The sequence below is a fragment of the Phocoena sinus genome, chromosome 10 (assembly GCF_008692025.1).
Source record: "Phocoena sinus isolate mPhoSin1 chromosome 10, mPhoSin1.pri, whole genome shotgun sequence".
NCBI classification, from domain to species: Eukaryota; Metazoa; Chordata; class Mammalia; order Artiodactyla; family Phocoenidae; genus Phocoena; species Phocoena sinus.
Window position 1 is genome coordinate 9,510,805 of NC_045772.1, and position 23,362 is coordinate 9,534,166.

At 45.7% G+C, this 23,362-nt stretch overlaps 1 pseudogene; it reads right to left on the reverse strand.

Annotated features, from left to right (window-relative positions):
• Positions 1 to 8,889: 8,889 nt before the first annotated feature.
• Positions 8,890 to 9,013, reverse strand: LOC116761395 (annotated as a pseudogene).
• Positions 9,014 to 23,362: the final 14,349 nt, after the last annotated feature.

The following is a 23,362-nucleotide window of genomic DNA, read 5'->3' on the forward strand; positions in this document are numbered from 1 at the left end:
CTACTGTCTCCATTTTACACTATAGGACTGAAGCACAGAGGGGCTAAGTAACTTGCCAAGTGTCATAATCCAGCAGGTGGTGGAGAGGGGATTGGAACCCACGCAGCTGGCTCCAGAGCCCCTACTCCCACCATTACGCTATGCTACTTGGTAGTAGCTAGCAACGTTCACACAAGAGTCCAACAGCACAGAAAACAAGGCTGACGCTCTGAATGGAAGATTCAATCTTATGTTCAGATTTGTTGAACTAGTTCTTTGAACTACTTCTATGACACGGCAAGGTCTCTCTCTCACAACTGCTGTGGGGGGAGGGATGTTTTCACCTCTGTCTTATATTATTATGTATTTATCAAGATGAGCACATTTTTTTGGAACAAGTCCATGGAACTTCATCTGTAGTGGAAAAGCCAGTAGCAGGTTGGTCGAGTCAACTTTTACAGGAAGAAAGGGAGTGGGAGGTGATAGGATTTCACTTAAAAAAGAGTTTAAAGCAAACATACTGTTTTCATCTTGTCCCTAGTGTACTGAAAAGGACCATCCCCCTACACACACACCAGCCATGTCCTCCACCTGCCTCTTTCTCATCTGTAGAAAAACTTTAGCCTCCTAGGCCTTTCCTGAGTTCCAAAGAATAAATTTAATCAGAGAAGTGAGAAAATGCAGAAACAAAGGAAAACAGTCAAGCAAGAACAAGTAATATAACAGTTTAGCCATTAAACAAAGTCAAGGACCTTTAGTTCTTCCTCAAGGGCTCTAGATAATATTCTGAACCATATCCTTTGAGCTGTTTTTGCAGATACTGAAACCCCCACCCGTGAAAGACGTTAATTTCATGCTGACCACAAGCACGTAGACCCCAGACCGTTTGGAACCAGAAGGCTGAGGGTGTTGACTCCCAATTACCTCACCACCCACCAATCAGAAGAATGTCCACGAGCTGATCACACACTGCACCACTCCCCTCCCTCACCTGGTCTTCAAAAAAATTTTCCTTGAAAGTCACTGGGGAGTTGGGGGGGGGGGTCTTTTGAGCACTAGCTGCCTAGACTCCCTGTTTGCCGCCTGCAATAAACGCTGCACTTTCCTTCACCACAACCTGGTGTCGGTAGACTGGCCTTCCTGTGCGTGGGCCAGTGAACCCAAGTTTGGTTTGGTAACACTAGGAATCAGGGAAATACAAATTAGGACCAATACAAGAGCTCCTTCCCACATCGGATTGGGAAACATTGACGAGATTCTTTGAATGGACTCATGGGCAATGTTCTGGGGGAAAGAACACAGTTCTGATGAAGCAGGGCTCAGGCGGTCTCCATTCCCCTCATACCCCTCATGGCCTCCTGAGCTCAGCCATGGTCACTGTGCCCCTAGCCAATGCCCATCAACAACACAGCTGATGAAGAATGCAGTGGGATTCTATACAGCAATGAGAACTGATGATAAGAAGCAGAATGGATGAACCTCAAACATAATTGAGTGACAGAAGGCAGACTCCAAAGGTTCTGGGGGTTGTGAGTGCGTTTATACAAAGCACAGAAAAAAGACGAACCAACCTATTGTGTTAGAAATCATGACAGTGTTTATCCTGGGGGAGACAGGGAGAGGGAGTGAGATGGGGCAGAAAGTGGGTCCCCAGGGGCTGGACTTTTCTGTTTTATAATCTACCTGGGACATTCATTTTTGGAAATTGTGAATTTAGCTGTCTGTGCTTCACACCTTAATTAGAAACTTCCTTATAATCCCACTGCAGATGTGTTTGCATGCACATTTGTCCTTAGTTCATGGAGAAAGGTCTGGACAGGTACACTGGACAACCGTACCAGACAACTTGTCTGGAGAGGGCTGGGTAGGATGAACACAGGGAATGGAAGAAGAGGAGATTTTCTTTCTAATTCTCTTGATTATAAGTTGCTTGAGTGTTTTACTAGAAGCCTATAATTTGGTTCATCTGTATAAAATATTTTTTAATACACAAGAATAGAGTCCCAGTAATTTTTATTTTTGTGGTAACTAATATACCCCACCATTATTTTAAGGACTGCCCCCCCCAAGCCCCGAGCTAAAGTGCAAGGACACAGTCTGTGACCAGAGGAGCTGAACTAAGGGCCAGATGGGCTCAGAGATGGAGTGAGCAGCCGTGTTGAGAGCAGGGTCTCAGGCCACTCTCTCAACAGATGTGCTGTCTTTCCTGAGACGGGCTGGGCTGGTTATCAGAGTGCCAAAGGACTGGGGCAGCCCCTCCAGTAGCAGCTGAACACGGGCTTTCTGCTCTAAAAGAGCAAAGATGAACAACAGACTCCAAACTCTGTGGAGGCAGGGGGAAGGACAGCAAGACACAGGGGGACATTTGCTCCTCTGCGTTGACCCAGGGACTTGACTCATGGTCCAGGGTGGCATTTCCAAGAAAGGCTTTTTCAGGCTATGGTCATGTGAGATGACTCATGCCGGGTCATCTTGGAGAAGAAAGTCCCAGAGGGTGGAAGACACTAAAGGCCTTGATTCATGCTGGGTTTGAGACAGACAAAGAGAAATGAAGCCTAATAATTAGGGAGGAACCTGGAAGGGAAGAAGCAGCCATGAGGGAGAAGAGGAGGAAAGTGAGGGGGAGAGGAGGAAGATAAAACACGCTGGGCAGATGAAGAGAAGCAAAAGGGGCCCAAGAGAGGAGAGAATGGAGGCAGGGAGGCTGAGGGAGGGAGGGAGGGACAGGGAAGAGGGGACAAAGCAGGGAGTGAAGCTGAAGTGAGCACACGGAGGACAGAATTGTCCCAGCTAAAAACTAGTTAAAAACAGTTTCCATCCTGTTGTGTTCCGTTTTAACTCACTCCCTCACTCCATATTGATTTTCACAAATGATTCCTTTCTTGTTAGATTCGTATCGTGTACCTGCTATTTTTCTCTTTTGAAACACTCCCTAACACTCCCTTCCTTTGCGAGCATTCTTCGTTCCAGAGAGAAGGTCACAGTATGATAACCTCGGAGACCACCAGAGCCCGTCACGGGACCACCGGATGCCAACCTTGATGGTTTTGAAATGTTCTGTGGATGAAGAAGGCGGGCCCTGCACCTACCCTGTTCCTTATCGACAACCCTCTTCCTTGAGGCTGATACTGTAAGACTCCTCACTTCCCCCTCCAAAAGGAGGACACAGACTTGAAGGCATTACCCTGGCAAAGCAATAAAGCTATTCTTTCCTACTTCACCTAAAACTCTGTCTCTGAGATTCAATTTGGCGCCGGTGTACAGAGGCCGGGTTTTGGCTACAGCAGAGAGGCTGCAGGAGCTTCGCAGAGAAAGGAAAAGCTACAGAAAGGAAGGTCTCCCCAGAAAGGGCGGAAGGTCCAGTGATGGGTAAACTGGTAAGGAGGGGGGGCCAACGGGGAGGAGGGCGGCTCACCTTGGGCGTCCTCAAGCATCTGTGTGCAGACTGGGCCAGGCTCAAAGGCCTTCCCTGGGGGTCCACTAAGTCTTCCCAGCATCCCACAGACTGCGATGGCAGAGGAGACAGTCAGTTTCCACGAGGCGAGCAGAGGCCCTCCCTAACCCCCGCCACACAGACCCCTCTCCATTGCCTCACCCTCACCCAGAGATCCTTCTGGGACTTCCCTGGTGGCGCAGTGGTTAAGAATCCGCCTACTGGGCTTCCCTGGTGGCGCAATGGTTGAGAGTCCGCCTGCCGATGCAGGGCACATGGGTTCGTGCCCCGATCCGGGAAGATTCCACATGCCGCGGAGCGGCTGGGCCCGTGAGCCATGGCCGCTGAGCCTGCGCGTCTGGAGCCTGTGCTCCGCAACGGGAAAGGCCACCACAGTGAGAGGCCCGCGTACCGCAAAAAAAAAAGAATCCGCTTACCAATGCAGGGGACACGGGTTCGAGCCCTGATCCAGGAAGATCCCACCTGCCGCGGAGCAACTAAGCCTGTGCGCCACAACTACTGAGCCTGCGCTCTAGAATCCGCGAACCGCAACTACTGAGCCCGCGTGCCACAACTACGAAGCCCGTGCGCCTAGAGCCCATGCTCCATAACAAGAGAAGCCACCGCAATAAGAAGCCCGCGCACCGCGACGAAGAGTAGCCCCAGGCTTGCTGCAACTAGGGAAAGCCCGCGCGCAGCAACGAAGACCCAGTGCAGCCAAAAAAAAAATGTCCTTCCCACGTGGACTCCGAATCTCGTCCCCAGTGTCACCTACAGTCCTAACCCAGACTCCTCCCCCACGCTCCCCCTGAGGGCTGGCTGGGCCTTCCCACCAACCCCCACCGGGCAGCTGACCCTGGAGGCCCTGATCCTGTGAGGCCCAGCCCTGCGCAGGGTCCCAGCTCCTGCCATCTGCTGGGACGTCGCTGTAGTAGAGCTGGGGCTGCAGAGTCCTCAGGCCATGGTCGCTGTGCTCATCAGAAACGCAGTTGGGGTCTGAGCACATTCAGAACAAAGGCTCCAGGAAATGTACCACGGGACCCGGCAGTGCCTCGTTGCTTCCAGCTTCTCCAGAATGTTCGAGGAGAATATGAAACATGTCTCCACACAGTGAGATTCCTATCAGATGGAAGGCCACCAGGCTCAGTGTTTTGGAAACCTGTTCTCTCCCACAGGAAAGAGAAGGCTGGTTCATTCATTGATTCCCTCACCTGTTCAACGATAGCTCACTGAGCACCTATGCGGGGACACACTTCAGGCAGGAACCTGGGATACTAAGGTGGGCCAGGCACAGTCCTGCCCTCAAGGCAATCCCAGTCTGGATCCATAGTGACCCCCACCCTCTCCATCCCACAGACCCCCTCCCTGTAGACACAGCAGCCTGGACTTTTGCCCCAGCAGCTACGTACAGGTGTCGCCCTGACACCTGCAGTCAAGTTGGGGTGGAACCAGGGGTAGTCATCAGTTAGCCATTAATAAATAAGAAACTGTAAACTGTCTTCACTGATCGAGCTTGCTTTAATTGTTTTTGCAAAAACTTGCATGTATTCTAAGCTTAACATAGTCTAAACAGTAAGGTGTTTGCCCAAGTTGTTTTTTTAGGAACTTGGAGTTAGCTGTGTCCAGTTTGAGCTCAAACCAGTTAAGATTGGTTAAGACCACTGACCCTCCAATTGGGCATGTGTGAGTGTCTGCTGGGAGACCTTTTGACATCAGAGGTGATGCCGAAAGCTCAGACTCCGTACACTGGTGCTGAATCAAATCTCGGAGACAGAATTTTGGGTGAAGTAGAAAAAAATAGCTTTATTGCTTTGCCAGGCTCCTGCCCTCGAAAATGTGTCCCAACCCGGGAGGAATTGGTGAGGAGTTTTGTTGTTTGTTTTTCTGTTTGCATTGGGTCTTCGTTGCCGTGCATGGGCTTTCTCTAGTTGCATCGAGCAGGGGCTGCTCTTGAGCAGGGTCTACTCTTCGTTGCCATGCGTGGGCTTCTCACTGCAGTGGCTTTTCTTGTTGCAGAGCACGGGCTCTAGGCATGTGGGCTTTAGTAGCTGTGGTACGCCAGGGAAGCCCCTGGTGAGGAGTTTTATACCAATAGTTCAAGGGTGGGATTGCTGACAAGATTAGGGTATGTGCAGGACCCGCTCCTGCAATTTGGCCTCAGGTAATCTCGAACAAGGACCCTGCCCCAAGGCTGCACTATTTTTTCTTGACGGCTCCTCCCTTGTCTCTGTATCCCCTCCCTCCTCTGATTAGCAACTGTTTGAACCTGCCCTTTGGAATTCAGTGAAGGTCCTGGAGGCTGAACAGAAAGGCTCCCGTGCCCAGGGGCCCCACAGGGTTCTGCTTTGTTTCAGAGGGTCAAAAACTCCACCCTCAGTGGGAGCTGGTGCTGCCATCTTTGGACACTCTCCCCATGAAGACACCGTAGCTTAGCTGCATCTGCACAGAACGACAGTTACCTCGCCTTCTTCTTATCTCCAGTCACCTTTCGCCATGCTCCCCATGCCTCAGCTTTATCTCATAAATACCCCAAGCCCTCATCATTTCTCCCATGTTCTCTCTTGGATGCCTCCTGAGTAAACCTCTTCTCTGCTGCAAACATTGGCATCTCAGCCTTTGGCTCACTGTACGTGGGGCAAGCAAGCCTTGTTGGGAGGCAACCATGCCCAGGGACAAGGCAGGACAGAAAGGGGAGGATGTACTGCAGGTAGCCATGATGGCAGCTCTGCTCCAGGGGCCGGTGGGAACCCGCTCTGGCTAACTTGTGGGCTGGTCTTGGTCACACTAAGCATTGTGGAGTGTTCTGAGAGGCACCCCAGGACCCAGGTTTTCATTGTTGTTGTCTCCACCCAGCTCCACACTGCCAGCATCTTTGGTAAACTTAGTGGGAGGAAAGGTGTACAATCAAGAAAATCCCACCCAGAGCTTCGCCTTTGAAACCAAGTAGGACCCTGTGGGTATCCTGGGCATGAGCCTTTCTGTTTAGCCTCCATGACCTTCCCTGTGTTCCAAAGGGCAGGTTCAAATAGTCACTAATCAGGAAAGAGAACAGATGCAGAGACAAGGAAGGAACAGCCAAGAACAATAGTGTAGCCTTGGGGAAGTGTCCTGGTTCCACATCAAGGGATACACATAACAATATCTTTGAGCTCTTTACAGAACTAAGACCTCCAACAAATGGAAGATGTAGCGTTCTTCATTCCAGGGATGACCACCTGAGGCCAGATTAAAGGAACCAGAGAAATTCATCAAAAGATTACCTGAAACCAGATTAAAGGGGTACAGGCCCTGTACACACCCTAATCCTTATCAGCAACCCCACCCTTGAACCGTTGCTATAAAAATCCTCCTGGGTTGGGACACACAGTTTTGAGGGCATTAGCCCACTGTGGCCCCCTTTGCCTGGCAAAGCAATAAAGCTATTCTTTTCTACTTCACCCAAAACTCTGTCTCCATGAATTAATTTGGTGTCAGGGTACAGAGGCCAGATTCAGCTTCAAATTTGGTGCCCAGTGTGGGGCCGACTTGGGAACAGCCCCAGGAGGGTCCCCTGGCTTGATTGGATGCTCTGAGGTTTTCTCCATGTCATCCTCTTTCAAGAGAGCAGAGGGCTGCAGAATTCCTTTAGAGGTCAGATCGCCTGGGACCCTTGCCTGGAAAGGCCCAGCCCTGGTCATACCCCTTCCACCATTCCAGCAGTCAGCACTCCTCCAAGTCAGGAGTGGGCAGCAAAAGAGGGACCATCTTAGCAGCTGCCAAGGTCACTTTTGCCTTGAGGACACTCCCTTCTTCCTCCTGCCTGCACCAGCTCGGATTTCCTACACCAAGGAGTTATTTGGGGGGAGGAGAAAAATAGTGTCTGACATCGAGACACCTCCGCCAGAATGTGGGTAAGTCCCCTGGATGTGCACTCTGGGGCTCCTTCAACTTTGTCCCTCTGGAGAACTTTCGCCTACATCTGGGGAACATTTCGTTTCCATCTGGGGATTTTCCGTTTTGGAAATCCCACGTGTAAGGCACTGCTTGGACTAAGGTCACTGGCTTCGTGGGACTCTGAGCTTTGAGCTGTCCGATGTTTTCAAATTTTGTTTTTTGTATTTGTTTTCGTTTTGTTTCTGGTGTCAGTCTTCCATCTGCTGGTGGAGGTTCTGGTTTGTTTCCAGTCCCTGCGTGAGTGTTTTGTGATCAGATATGGGAAGCACTTCCTTGATTTCATCTGATAATTTTCCCTGGGGAAAATTTTGGCAGCTTGGTCGACCCTATAGTGATAACCTATGACTAAGAGGAGAACGCGATTCTATTGTCATTCTGTTTGGCCAACGTACATTCTTGAAAGTGAGGAAAGGTGGCCAGTGAATGGTAGCCTAAATTATTATACTATTCGTCAGCTAGAACTGTTTTGTCACAGGAATGGGAAAGCTGGGACTTCTCTCCACTCCACGTGGGCTAGCCACACTGGGTTCAGTCCCTTGTGGGAATTGAGCCACTTTGGGCTCCCTGAGAGCCAATTCTGGGTTTGTTCTCTTTTAAAAACTGAGCCAGTCTGTTTGGAAGCCTATGTCTGTGAATGGAAGTGGAATTTTTAAACTATACCCGCTCTGATTTTCTGTCTGTGCAGCTGTAGCTTATCTGTTGTTTGCGTTTTTTTCGTGTATTATTTTGGGGTGAGCCACTCTGGGAAAATTCTAACTGCTCATTGCGAGCCACTCTGAGACCTCTGTCTGGGAGTAGAAATGGAGTCTTTGGGCTATTTATTGATTGCATTGTAATCAGATGTGTAACCATGCTCTTTTTAAGTCTTTCTGTCATTTATAGATAGTTTTTTATTGTACTCTGATGCCTTTGCAAAAGTGCTTTATCTTTAAGAAGATTTATGTGAAGGACCATTTTGACAAGTACAGGTCTCATAAACTTCATATCCTACTGCTGAACTGGGTAAGAAATGAAAAATCTTAACGGAGAATCTGATGGCTTCATAAAAAGTTGAAAAAGGATTGGTTACTGAGTGAACTGGTGAATACAGTTATAATGTTTATGGGTTTTTTATTACTTTTTTTTGGACGGGAAAGTAGGGTTCGTTGGTGGGCATGAGTAAGGAAGAGACAGTGCCAAGACTCTCATGAGTGCAGGGCCCATCATTTATCCAGGGAGCCACGATTAGGGATATATTTGACTCCACAGCCATCCGGGACGAGCTGCTTTTCTGCCACCATGTTTTCAAATTCATCAGTGTTAAAGTTAGTAAATCCCCACTCCTTGGAGATGTGGGTCTTCTGGCGGCCAGGGAACTTGAACTTGGCCCTGCCTAGGGCCTCAGTCACATGATCCGTGTTCTGCAGCTTGGGGAGGATGGATATTATGACTTGGCCAATGGCGGCCCTGGCCACTGTGCCCTTGGGCTTTCCAAAGACTGTGCATATCCCTGTCTGGAGCCTAGATTGAGCACAGCATGCCAGTCATGAATGTCCACTGGAAAGGGCTGTCTCCAAGGTCCCTTAGGGGAACCCATACAGACAACAGGCTGCAGAACTACCAAGGAGGCTACTGTTTGCAGCCATTGTACACTGGGGAAAAGAGCATGGTTGGCTTAATTGACTGCAAATTATCACTGGTTTTGATCTGTGTTTTCCAGACATAGAGAAGTCCTTCCCCTCAAGCTACTTATGACTTAGAGCAATTGGATAAATTACACCTCTGTCAGAAAAATGGAAATATATTTTTTTCTCTCTGCCTGGTCCCTCCAGAAATTGGAGATGCTTGTGTTCTGAGCAGCCTCGTCAGGTGAATGGGAGAGACTGTCTCCTGGCATGTGTAGGAATCTTGATATTTCGGCGACTTCTAGAAAGGAGAAATCCACGAAGGCAGAATCTGATGGCGGGCTTATGTTTCAACAGATATGAAATTCTAGTTCTGTTCATTGAAGTCTGTATTTATGAAAGTTATTGTGTTAATCACACTTTTGCCCTGATGTTTAGGAGGAAAGGAAAATTACCTAGTGAAGTTATCAGAGTGTAATTACTCATGACATCACCGTTTGCTTTAGGTCTACTGCTAAAAGCGTATATACAATGCTTGTGTGACAATTGGGTATAAATTATCGAATGTACGGCCTATAAAGCATTTCATCATTAACATACCTCTGAGCTTGTTCACAATACCTGATCAATTTTTCCCCAACATGGATTAACTAGGCGAATACAAAGGAGGCCTAGCACCAAGGGACATGATCTGCACCAGGGGCAAACAGCTGAATTACCCCAGCATTGAGGGACAGATGTTTTGATCATCAATGTCTTCTACTGAAAGACTTTCAATCAAGACAGGATAAGATGAAAGAAAAAAACTCTGCACATATTGATGTATGAGGAAGTCACTGGCTTATACATGGTTTAACTTAAATTTTGCTCATCAAAGCAGCCTGTTTTGTGGCCTTTCAGACATGCATTGTACATCTGCTTTAGCCATCAAGGAGGAGAATGCATTTGAAAGTCAAAATGGAGGAACTGTTGTTCAGACATCCAAGGTAAAAACGAAGTGGCTGTTGCAGAAGTTCCAGTTGTCACTTCCTTCTAACGCTAACTGCATCTGTTGCACCAAAATGGCAGACAAATTACACCTCAGTCATGTAAGACTCAGATCCAGGACTTGGAACTCAAATATATTTCTAATTCGGTATCCATTCCCCCAAATTTAGACAGGATTATGCTCCATTTCAGCAGGAAGTAGCCAGAGTGGTTGTCATCCCATCCCCTGAAAGATTTGGGGAAAGAGAAAAAGCGAAGTGGGGATTAAAATTGAGTCCCCCTAGAATCGAGTTCCTCTGCCGAGTTTATGATTAACATCTCTATCCAAAACAATTTTTCCTTTTCTTGTCCAACATCTGTCCTCCTCAAGATTGAGGAGTATCAAAGAAAAGGGGGGGAGTGAAACTGAGCAGGGCCCTGTGGGTCTCCTGGACATGGGAGTCTTTCTGTTCAGCCTCCCTGACCTTTCCTGAGTTCCAAACGGCAGGTTCAAACAGTTGCTAATCAGGGAAGGGAAGGGATGCAGAGACAAAGGAGGAACAGCCAATAAACAATAGTGTAGCCTTGGGGAAGGGTCCTGGTTCCATATCAAGGGATACACATAATATCTCTGAGCTCTTTACAGTACTAAAGGCCCCAACAAATGGAAGATGTAGCATTCTTCATTCCAGGGAAGACCACCTGAGGCCAGATTAAAGGAACCAGAGAAATTCATCAAAAGATTACCTGAGGGCTTCCCTGGTGGCGCAGTGGTTGAGAGTCCGCCTGCCAATGTAGGGGACGCGGGTTCGTGCCCCGGTCCGGGAAGATCCCACATGCCGCGGAGCGGCTGGGCCCGTGAGCCATGGCTGCTGAGCCTGCGCGTCCGGAGCCTGTGCTCCGCAGCGGGAGAGGCCACAACAGTGAGAGGCCCGCGTACCGCAAAAAAAAAAAAAAAAAAAAAAAAAAAAGATTACCTGAAACCAGATTAAAGGGGTACAGACCCTGCACACACCCTAATCTTATTAGCAACCCCACCCTGAACCTTTGCCATAAAACTCCTCACCAAACTCCCCTGGGTTGGGACACACAGTTTTGAGGGCATCAGCCCACTGTGGCCCCCTTTGCCTGGCAAAGCAATAAAGCTATTCTTTTCTACTTCACCCAAAACTCTGTCTTTGAGAATTAATTTGGTGTTGGGGTACAGAGGCCAGATTTGGCTTCACCTCTCCCTGCACATCGGCCATGTCTGTGCCTGTCCCTGGCTGACACCTGGCTGTGAAGGACATTGATATCCAGCAAGACAGAGTGTCACTGGTCAGTTACTCCAGATGGTAGCAGAGGTAAGTCTCGTGCTGCTCTTCAGCCTGTTACCAGTTTCCGTGGTGGAAGTTGAAGACCTCTGGAGGCATCCGGCATCTGGGGCCAGAGTGGGGAGAGAAAAGGAAGGTGCAGAATGCTCTTGGGGTCCTTGCAGGCACCTGTTCCCCTCTGAGCCTCCAACCACCTGGGACCAGCCCAGCAGCTTTTGGTTCCTTTGCTGGTGGCCTCCAGGCAGCTCTGCCCCGAAGTTAGGCTGGTCCACGTGACCACATCTCATCCTTTGCTGTATATTGTTGGGGTCATGGTCACCCCTGAGACCCAGGGCTGTCCTCCTCAGTGTAATCACCTCCTCTGTATGGTGGCCTCCCCCACTGACTCTCTGGCTTCCTGTTCACTGGGTTTCTCTCCTTGACCATCCCACAGGCACCTCTGTCCCTACAGGTGTCCCCTGAACCCCTCCTCCTTTAGGGGACAGCAGTCAGCCAACATGGGGCTGTAACTGAGTGACTCTGCTGAGACCAGGTGTTTAAGGTCTAGCCTTCATCCAGAGTGACGGAATTGCAGTAACACTTGGATTTTGTCCCAGAATAGGGGCTGGGACCTGGTTTGGGGCTGAGCTCCTCGCAGCCTGTGGGTTGACTCCTGTTCTTCACCTGACCAGGGACAACCCCAGATGCAGAGGAGCCAGGAGATGGTGGTCCCACAGACCCCTCTCACACCCACCTGTTGGGAGAGGAACTCCAAGAAGATTTTCATAGGAAAGTGTACCAAAAGCTCAGTGTCCAGCTCTTAGGAAGTTTTCTAGGACCATCCGTCCAAAATGCCAGAGAACTTATAAAACGCAGTGTCTCTGCTTTATTGACAATACCAAAAATTTGGAAACTACCTTAATGTGCTCCACTGGGGGTGTTGCTTGGATCAAATAAATCAGGAAATATCCACACATAGAACATTATATGGCCTTTTGAATATTGATGCATTTGTTTCTATATTTGAATGTTATGTATTTATGATGAATCTTTAAGACTTGAGGAAATGTTTATGACATGCTATGGGAGGAAAAGCAGGACTCCAACTTGAGGGTATAGTATGGTTTCAAGCGCAGTACAGTTTATGACCTGGGAGCCAGAGGCATGCCCAGTTCTCAGGGCTGTGCCTATACTCATACACTTAATCCTCTTCCTACCCTGCACCTAGTGCTGCGGCACAGAGGGGGTTAGTCACTCAGCTGAGGTCACACAGCTAGGAGGAAGAGTTGCCGGGAGTTGAACCCAGGAAATCTGTACCCACAGCCCATGACTTTGACAGCTATACTCTATCATCTTTGTTGTAAATATATTGGGCAGAAGAAAAATCAGGCAGAAGAAACACAAGAAATGTTGCTAGACTTACTTCTGAGCTAGAAGTCAAGCATGATTGATTTTCCTGAATTTTATAGCTGGAGGGAGATGGGGGGACAGTGGTGATGGGCTGTTTTGTGTCTATTTCTCAAGTTGGGGAGCGAGCACCTGGTGTTCACATAGTATCATATTTAAATCTTATCAATAAAAGAATTTCTGGGCTTCCCTGGTGGCGCAGTGGTTGAGAGTCCGCCTGCCGATGCAGGGGACGCGGTTTCGTGCCCCGGTCCGGGAGGATCCCACATGCCGCGGAGCTGCTGGGCGTGTGAGCCATGGCCGCTGAGCCTGCGCGTCCGGAGCCTGCGCTCCGCAACGGGAGAGGCCACAACAGTGAGAGGCCCGCGTACTGCAAAAAATAAATAAATAAATAAAAGAATTTCTATATTGAATATGTAATTAAACTTAAAAAAAAAGCATTTTAGTGGTGCACTTATACTTTGCAATGGAGTGATTTTGATTGTAGATTTTGGAAAGTTCTGTCTGTGAAATTCAAGGACAAATTGACTTCCTTTCTGAAAAGTGACAGTTTCCTAACAGGAAACTGTATAACCACTTCTTCCTTTACAAGGAAGCTTTTCTTTTTTTAAATTGTATCTAGATAAGGATATTTCTTGTAAAATTGCATAAATCTTTATATTAAAAAAATCTTGGCTATTGATTTCAGACTTTCTTTAATCATCCCAGGCAAAGTGTTCAAGCACGTGGGCTAAGAGGTGCCAACTGGTTCAGACCACCTCTGCTTTGTTACCTCTGACCCCGAGACCCTCAGTTTCCTCACCTGTGCAGTAGAGGTGAGGAATTGATCTTCACTGCTGGGCCGGGTGGAGGTTTAAGTGAGCCACTCATTCCTGTTCAGGCATGAGGGTGAGAATGTAGTGGACAGTCAGCACTCAGTAAGTGTTGCTTATTTTCACTTATTTCTGCTTCACATTAAGTCCTAAGTTTATAACACAGGAGTGTCATGATGACCAAGGGTCAGCTCCCAGGTTATATAATTGCACACATTCGAGGGCCCACAGCACCAAAGACAAAAACCACAGGCAGAAGCAGCAAGAATGTGGAGGAAGGGACGAGAGAGTCAAGGGTGACCACAGGGTCCAGCCCAGGGGACTGCAGGCATCCAGCTGGGTCATCATATAGCAGGAGAATGAAAACCCCAGGACCCAGGTGATGCCTCTCAGATATGGCTGCTCTGACTTTCTTTTTTTTTAATTTTTAAATTTAGTTTTAATTACATAGATGAGATCATATTTAATGATATTGATGAAAATGGCAATTAAAAATCCCACAACAGCCTGGTATGTTCATAGGCCCAGTGACATCCGAATACACATGTAAGTCACACATGCTTCCTGCACACAGAACACTGCTGAGCGAGGGGGTTGCCGAGCTGCTAGGGGTCTGGGACCCCCATCCAGAGTTCTGGGCTCACAAACATCCAGGCACATCTGAAAAGTTAAATATCATGTTAAAAAATAAAGGAGAGCCATCGAAGTTGAATAAATGAGGTATTCAAGGGACATCATTCAGAGATGAAAAATAAAAGTGTATTCTTGAGGTAAATTTGATGTTATATGTGTATTGTACCACAATTTTTAAACGTATGTTCTTTTTTTAAAAGGTATAATTCTCTGTGCTATACAGTAAGACCTTGTTGTTTATCTATTTTATACACCATAGTTTGTATCTACTAATCCCAAACTCCTAATTTATCCTTCCCTTCCCCTTTCCACTTTGGTAACCATAAGTTTGTTTTCTCTGTCTGTGAGTCTGTTTCTGTTTTGCAAATAAGTTCGTTTGTATCATATTTTAGATTCCATATATAAGTGATATCATATATTTGTCTTTGTCTGACTTCATTTAGTTTGATAATCTCTAGGTCCACCCAAGTTGATGCAAATGGCATTATTTCATTCCTTTTTACGGCTGAGTGGTATTACATTGTGTGTGTGTGTGTGTGTGTGTGTGTGTGTGTGTGTGTGGTGTGTATTATCCATTTATCTGTCCATTTAGGTTGTTTCCATGCCTTGGCTATTGTAAATAGTGCTTCTATGAACATTGGGGTGCATGTATCTAATTTGAATTAGAATTTTCTCCAGATATACGCCCAGGAATGGGATTGCTGGATCATATAGCTTTTTAAGGAACCTCCATACCGTTCTCCATAGTGGCTGCACCAATTTACATTCCTACCAACAGTGTAGGAGGGCTCCCTTTTCTCCACACTCTCTCCACCATTTATTGTTTGTAGGCTTTTTAATGATGGCCATTCTGACCAGTGTGAGGTGATAACTTTTTCTAGTTTTTTTTTTGAATTTTTGAATTTTATTTTATTTTTTTATACAGCAGGTTCTTATTAGTCATCAATTTTATGCACATCAGTGTATACATTGGTCAATCCCAATCGCCCAATTCAGCACACCACCATGCCCACCACCCCGTGGCTTTTCCCCCCTTGGTGTCCATACCTTTCTTCTCTACATCTGTGTCTCAACTCCTGCCCAGCAAACCGGTTCATCTGTACAATTTTTCTAGGTTCCACATACATGCGTTACTATACGATATTTGTTTTTCTCTTTCTGACTTACTTCACTCTGTATGACAGTCTAGATCCACCCACATCTCAACAAATCACTCAATTTCGTTCCCTTTTATGGCTGAGTAATATTCCCTGTATATATGTACCACATCTTCTTTATCCATTCGTCTGTCGATGGACATTTAGGTTGCTTCCATGACCTGGCTATTGTAAATAGTGCTGCAATGAACATTGGGGTGCATGTGTCTTTTTGAATTATGGTTTTCTCTGGTTTTTGTTTTAATTTCCATTACTCTAGGAGGTGGATCAGAAAAGATCTTGCTGTGATTTATGTCAAAGAGTGTTCTTCCTATGTTTTCCTCTAAGAGTTTTATAGTGTCCAGTTTTACATTTAGGTCTCGAATCCATTTTGAGTTTATTTTTGTGTATGGTGTTAGGGAGTGTTCTAATTTCATTATTTTACATGTAGCTGTCGAGTTTTCCCAATTTGTATTCCTTTTATTTCTTTTTCTTCTCTGATTGCCGTGGCTAGGACTTCCAAAACTATGTTGAATAATAGTGGTGACAGTGGACTTCCTTGTCTTGTTCCTGATCTTAGAGGAAATGCTTTCAGTTTTTCACCATTGAGAATGATGTTTGCTGTGGGTTTGTCATATATGGCCTTTATTATGTTGAGGTAGGTTCCCTCTATGCCCACTTTCTGGAGAGTTTTTTTCATAAGTGGGTGTTGAACTTTGTCAAAAGCTTTTTCTGCATCGATTGAGAGGATCGTATGGTTTTTATTCTTCAGTTTGTTAATATGGTGTATCACATTGATTGATTTGCATATATTGAAGAATCCTTCCATCCCTGGGATAAATCCCACTTGATCATGGTGTATGATCCTTTAAATGTGTTGTTGGATTCTGTTTGCTAGTATTTTGTTGAGGATTTTTGCATCTATATTCATCAGTGATACTGGTCTGTAATTTTCTTTTTTTGTAGTATCTTTGTCTGGTTTTGGTATCAGGGTGATGGTGGCCTCTTAGAATGAGTTTGGGAGTGTTCCTTCTTCTGCAGTTTTTTGGAAGAGTTTGAGAAGGATGGGTGTTAGCTCTGCTCTAAATGTTTGATAGAATTCACCTGTGAAGCCATCTGGTCCTGGACTTTTGTTTCTTGGAAGATTTTTAATCACAGTTTCAATTTCATTACTTGTGATTGATCTGTTCATATTTTCTATTTCTTCCTGGTTCAGTCTTGGAACGTTATACCTTTCTAAGAATTTGTCCATTTCTTCCAGGTGGTCCATTTCATTGACATAGAGTTGCTTGTGGTAGTCTCTTAGGATGCTTTGTATTTCTGCAGTGTCTGTCGTAACTTCTCCTTTTTCATTTCTAAGTTTATTGATTTGAGTCCTCTCCCTCTTTTTCTTGATGAGTCTGGCTAATGGTTTACCAACTTTGCTTATCTTCTCAAAGAACCAGCTTTTAGTTTTATTGATCTTTGCTATTGTTTTCTTTGTTTCTATTTCATTTATTCTGCTCTGATCTTTATGATTTCCTTCCTTCTGCTAACTTTGGGTTTTGTTTGTTCTTTCTCTAGTTCCTTTAGGTGTAAGGTTAGATTGTTTATTTGAGATTTTTCTTGTTTCTTGAGGTAGGCTTGTATAGCTATAAACTTCCCTCTTAGAACTGCTTTTGCTGCATCCCATAGGTTTTGGGTCGTCGTGTTTTCATTGTCATTTGTCTCTGGTTCTTTTTGATTTCCTCTTTGATTTCGTCAGTGATGTCTTGTTTATTTAGTAACGTATTGTTTAGCCTCCATGTGTTTGTGTTTTTTACGTTTTTTTCCCTGTAATTCATGTATAATCTCATAGTATTGTGGTCAGAAAAGATGCTTGATATGATTTCAATTTTCTTAAGTTTACTGAGGCTTGATTTGTGACCCAAGATGTGATCTATCCCGGAGAATGTTCTGTACGCACTTGAGAAGAAAGTGTAATCTGCTATTTTTGGATGGAATGTCCTATAAATATCAATTAAATCTATCTGGTCTATTGTGTCATTTAAAGCTTCTGTTTTCTTATTAATTTTCTGTTTGGATGATCTGTCCATTGGTGTAAGTGAGGTGTTAAAGTCCCCCACTATTATTTTGTTACTATCGATTTCCTCTTTTATAGCTGCTAGCAGTTGCCTTATGTATTGAGGTGCTCCTATGTTGGGTGCATATATATTTATAATTGTTGTATCTTCATCTTGGATTGATCCCTTGATCATTATGTAGTGTCCTTCCTTATCTCTTGTAACATTCTTTATTTTAAACTCTATTTTATCTGATATGAGTATTGCTACTCCAGCTTTCTTTTGATTTCCATTTGCATGGAATATCTTCTTCCATCCCCTCACTTTCAGTCTGTATGTGTCCCTAGGTCTGAAGTGGGTCTCTTGTAGACAGCATATAGATGGATCTTGCTTTTGTATCCATTCAGCAAGCCTGTGTCTTTTGGTTAGAGCATTTAATCCATTCACGTTTGAGGTAATTATTGATATGTATGTTCCTATGACCATTTTCTTAATTGTTTTGGGTTTGTTTTTGTAGGTCCTTTTCTTCTCTTGTGTTTCCCACTTAGAGAAGTTCCTTTAGCATTTGCTATAGAGCTGGTTTGGTGGTGCTGAATTCTCTTAGCTTTTGCTTGTCTGTTAAGTTTTTGATTTCTCCATTGAATCTGAATGAGATCCTTGCCGGGTAGAGTAATCTTTGTTGTAGGTTCTTCCCTATCATCACTTTAAGTATATCATGCCACTCCCTTCTGGCTTGTACAGTTTCTTCTGAGAAATCAGCTGTTAAACTTATGGAAGTTCCCTTGTATGTTATTTGTCATTTTTCCCTTGATGCTTTCAATAAGTTTTTCTTTGTCTTTAATTTTTGCCAATTTGATTACTATGTGTCTCGGCGTGTTTCTCCTTGGGTTTATCCTGTATGGGACTCTCTGCGCTTCCTGGACTTGGGTGGCTATTTCCTTTCCCATGTTAGGGAAGTTTTTGACTATAATCTCTTCAGATACTTTCTCTGGTCCTTTCTCTCTCTCTTCTCCTTCTGGGACCCCTATAACGCAAGTGTTGTTGCGTTTAATGTTGTCCCAGAGGTCTCTTAGGCTGTCTTCATTTCTTTCCATTCTTTTTTCTTTAGTCTGTTCCACAGCAGTGAATTCCACCATTCTGTCTTCCAGGTCACTTATCTGTTCTTCTGCTTCAGTTATTCTGCTGTTGATTCCTTCTAGTGTAGTTTTCATTTCAGTTATTGTATTATTCATCTCTGTTTGTTTGTTCTTTAATTCTTCTAGGTCTTTGTTAAACATTTCTTGCATCTTCTCGATCTTTGCCTCCATTCTTTTTCTGAGGTCCTGGATCATCTTCACTATCATTATTCTGAATTCTTTTTCTGGAAGGTTGCCTATCTCCACTTCATTCAGTTGTTTTTCTGGGGTTTTATCTTGTTCCTTCATCTGGTACATAGCCCTCTGTCTTTTCATCTTGTCTATCTGTGAATATGTTTTTTGTTCCACAGGCTGCAGGCCTGTAGTTCTTGCTTCTGCTATCTGCCCTCTGGTGGATGAGGCTATCTAAGAGGCTTGTGCAAGTTTCCTGATGGGAGGGACTGGTGGTGGGTAGAGCTGACTGTTGCTCTGGTGGGCAAAGCTCAGCAAAACTTTAATCCGATTGACTGCTGATGGGTGGGGCTGGATTCCCTCCCTGTTGGTTGTTTGGCCTGTCGCATCCGAACATTGGAGCCTACCTGCGTTCTTTGGTGGGGCTAATGGTGGACTCTGGGAGGGCTCACGCCAAGGAGTACTACCCAGAACTTCTGCTGCCAGTGTCCTTGTCCCCACAGTGAGCCACGGGCACCCCCAGCCTCTGCAGGAGACCCTCCAACACTAGCACGTAGGTCTGGTTCAGTCTCCCCTGGGGCCGCGACTCCTTCCCCTGAGTCCTGATGTGCACACTACTTTGTGTGTGCCCTCCAAGAGTGGAGTCTCTGTTTCCCCCAGTCCTGTTGAAGTCCTGCTTTCAAATCCCCGTAACCTTCAAAGTCTGATTCTCTAGGAATTCCTCCTCCCGTTGCCGGACCCCCAGGTTGGGAAGCCTGACGTGGGGCTCAGAAACTTCACTCCAGTGGGTGGACTTCTGTGGTATAAGTGTTCTCCAGTCTGTGAGTCACCCACCCAGCAGTTATGGGATTTGATTTTACTGTGATTGTGCCCCTCCTACCATCTCATTGTGGCTTCTCCTTTGTCTTTGGATGTGGGGTATATTTTTGGTGAGTTCCAGTGTCTTCCTGTCGATGATTGTCCAGCAGCTAGTTGTGATTCTGGTGTTCTCACAAGAGGGAGTGAGAGCACGTCCTTCTACCCCACCATCTTGGTTCCTCTCAGCCCTTTTTGTAGTTTTGATGTGCATTTCTCTGATAGTTAGCGAAGTTGAGTATCTTTTCATGTGCCTCTTGGCCATCTGTATGTCTTCTTTGGAGAAATGTCTATTTAGGTCTTCTGCCCATTTTTTGATTGGGTTTTTTTTTTTTATTGAGTTGTATGAGCTGTTTGTATATTTTGGAAATTAAACCCTTGTTGGTCACATCATTTGCAAATATTTTCTTGCAGTCAGTAGGTTGTCTTTTTGTTTTGTTTTGTTTATGGCCTCCTTTGCTGTACAAAAGCTTATAAATTTGATTAGATCCCATTTGTTTATTTTTGCAAAAGCAAAAACTTCTATTGTCTTGGGAGGCTAACCTAAGAAAACATTGGTATGATTTACACCAGAGAATGTTTTGCCTATGTTCTCTTCTAGATTTCTATGATGTCATGTCTTATATTTAAGTCTTTAAGTCATTTTGAGTTTATTTTTGTGTATGGTGTGAAGGAGTGTTCTAACTTCACTGATTTACATGTGGCTGTCCAGCTTTCCCAACACCACTTGCTGAAGAGACTCTTTTTCTCCATTGTATATTCTTGCCTCCTTTGTTGAAGATTAATTGACCATAGGTGTGTGGGTTTATTTCTGGGCTCTTTATTCTGTTCCATTGATCCATATGCCTGTTTTTGTGCCAATACCATGCTGTTTTGATTACTGTAGCTTTGTAGTATTGTCTGAAGTCTGGGAGGGTTATGCCTCCACCTTTGCTCTTTTTCCTCAGGATTGCCTTGGCAATTCTGAGTCTTTTGGGATTCCATATAAATTTTAGGATCATTTATTCTAGTTCTGTGAAAAATGTCATGGGTAATTTGAAAGGGATTGCAAAAGTATATTCTTCAAATGACATTCAGCCTGCCTAGTGCCAGTCAAACAGCTGCCTGTCCAGACAGCGTAAAGAGAGCATGCTGGACTGGACATCTAATAATACAGGAAAAAAACGTTTCTGCTACAAATGAATGAGAGCTAGATACCCTCCAAGAACTGGCAGTTCCTGATTGGCCATTGGGTTCAGTACACATTTCCCATCAGTATCCAAGCAAATGTTTGGCGTTAATGAGGTTGATGTGAAATTCACATCCAGTTTGTACTTCACTTCACCTTCCTTTGCACCTACAACACAAGAAGAGATCTATAGGCACACTAGTTCTTAACCTGAGCTTCTTGCAGTCCAGAAAAAAGCCAGGTGTTAGATTGTTTCAACCACAGTTCCTTGGGGCTTTCTGAGTCCCTGTTTCACCCAGAGTGTGGGGAGGGACATCTCCCTGTCTTGAGTGATGTCCAAGCTCAAGCCCCTCTCCCAGTTGGGCCCCTGCTGTGCTTTCGGGCCCACGAGGCCCATGAGATATTTGGCTGCATCACCATCCATCACATGTTACCTAACTTCTTCTTTTACTATTTGAACCTAAGTAGTAGTTTTTCAAGTTCAAAAAACAAACAAAAAAGGCAAAAGCAATCATGTTTTTCTATGGATTTCTATTAAATTTATATATTACTTTAGTTTTATTCATTCCTTATTAAATTTATTACAAAGCATTTTCTACGGGTTTTGTCCCTACTGTGAATGGAATTAGAAGATATTCATGTAAAGACACACACCATTACAAAATCAAAATGACAAAGAAACCCAAAACTAAAAGCAAAGTTGTGCCATCATTCTTGCCGACTCCAGCCCTGTCAAACACCACAGCTTTTAACTACCTCTCTAACTTCCACGGTCCTTTCCTTACAGTTACATGATGTGCTTATACTTCTGGGTCTTGATCCATCATCTTTTGACGTCATTTCTGATCGGGGAGAATGTACACCACAGCATCTTCCTTTCACTCGTCTCTGCCTTGGAAGTAATATCACTGTTCTCAGACCCTCAACTCTTCCCCACCCCCCCCAATCCTCCAGCTTAAATTCTATTTTTCATCATGCCAACCATGAACGTCTCCCGTGGCTCCCATATTTGTAACAGGAGGGCTCAGCCTCCCCTGTGTTTCTCCCTGCCAGTCCACCTCCCCTGAAACTTCAGCCTTTCATTTTACATTTCAGAGAAAATATTCTGCTGTGTTAAACACCCACCACTTTCTGCAGTTTAAACCTAAAGGTATGCAGATATTTGTCTCTCCACGAGCAAGAAGAGTTATCTTTCCCTTCATAGTGTTGCAGTGTCGCTTGTGCAACGACACTTGTGCAACTCAAAGTCTCTTAGTGTCACGTTCAGAGGACTTCCCTCTTTTGATATTTCACAAGCAGACAGGAAGCATGCCCTTGTCAACCCGAATTCTGTTTGGAACACACCAGAAACCATCCTGGGGACATGGCGGGGTGCCCCAGGGGAGCCCATCAGAGGGGAGATTGGGGCCGAAGGACCCCCAGGGAGGATGCAGGACCACTGCTCAGCCCGAGCAGGGCTGGGACAAGAATGAGAGTTCCTGTAAATGTCTCCTGTACAAAAAGAGCAGTCAGATAGATCAAACGAAAATATAGGACCCCAGTTAAATGTGAATATATTTTTGGTTAAGTTCCAAATATATATATTTGTTGTTTATCTGAAATTCAGAGTCAACCGGGTATGCAGTCTCTGTCACTAGCAGTCCTCTGACACAGTGCTTGTGTCTGTACCCTCTGACACCTTGACGCAGAGCACGGCACCTTCACAGGGTTCCAGGATGATGAAGATACCTCCCCTCCAGCTCCCTAGGTGACAAATGCTCCTGTGTCCTCACTCGGGCCCCTCCGACCCTCAGCCCTGACCCTCCTTTGCCCTCTCCAGACATCTCCCCAGGATCCTGGTCCTGTCTCAGTCCCTCCCCTCTGCCCTGAAGTCTCTCACATGTGCTCTCTGGTCTGACTGGGCCAACTCCAGACTCCTGGGCTGGAAACACCGGCTTTGCTTGTGGCCTTCTCCTGCCCCTCTGTGTGCATCCTAGTATAACTCACAGTCTTTAAGAAAGTGTCTCAGTGTTGGCTAGGGACTGGCACGGACCCAGGTGTGAATCTGGCCTCTACCACGTCCTACATGTGAGACCTTGGGAAGAGGGGAAAAAGGATTTTGCCTCATAGCAAAATAGTAGTAATTCCTTGTTCTGAGATTTGGTAAAGTTGGGATAAGCTTATGTATGAAGAGGGCTTGGTCAACGCGAGGAGACATGGTGAGTTTGCAACCAAAAGGTAGCTGTTAATTTAAAGCCAAGTGAGGGACTTCCCTGGTGGTCCAGTGACTAAGACTCCACGCTCCCATTGCCGGGGTCCCAGGTTCAATCCCTGGTCAGGGAACTAGATCCAGCATGCTGCAACTAAGAGCCTGTATGCCACAACTAAAAGATCCCGAGTGCCACAACTAAGACCCCATGTAGCCTAATTAATAAATTAATTAATTACTATTAAAAATAAAATAAAGATAAGTGAAAGGAGTCCCCTCTCAGTCCATCCTCCCTCCCATGGGCGTGACTCCTTCGTCTCTGGGGACTTGCAGACTCCCTGGCACACCTGCAGCAGGAGGGGGCAGGAGACACAGAAATGAGGGCATCAGCTGAGAACACACCCGGGACTCATCAAAAGAGGTCAGGCCCAGACATCGAGTCAGGAGTGCAGGAGGAGAGCCCCTAGGGGTCAGAGGAGGAGACCCCGGGAGGAGGAGGTGAGGCCCCATCAGCGACACTGAGGGGCTCGGGAGCAGGAACCAGCCTGGCCTGGGTCTCGGCCAGAACCGCTCTGCTGCTGAGGCCCCCAGTGCTGCCTGTCCACCA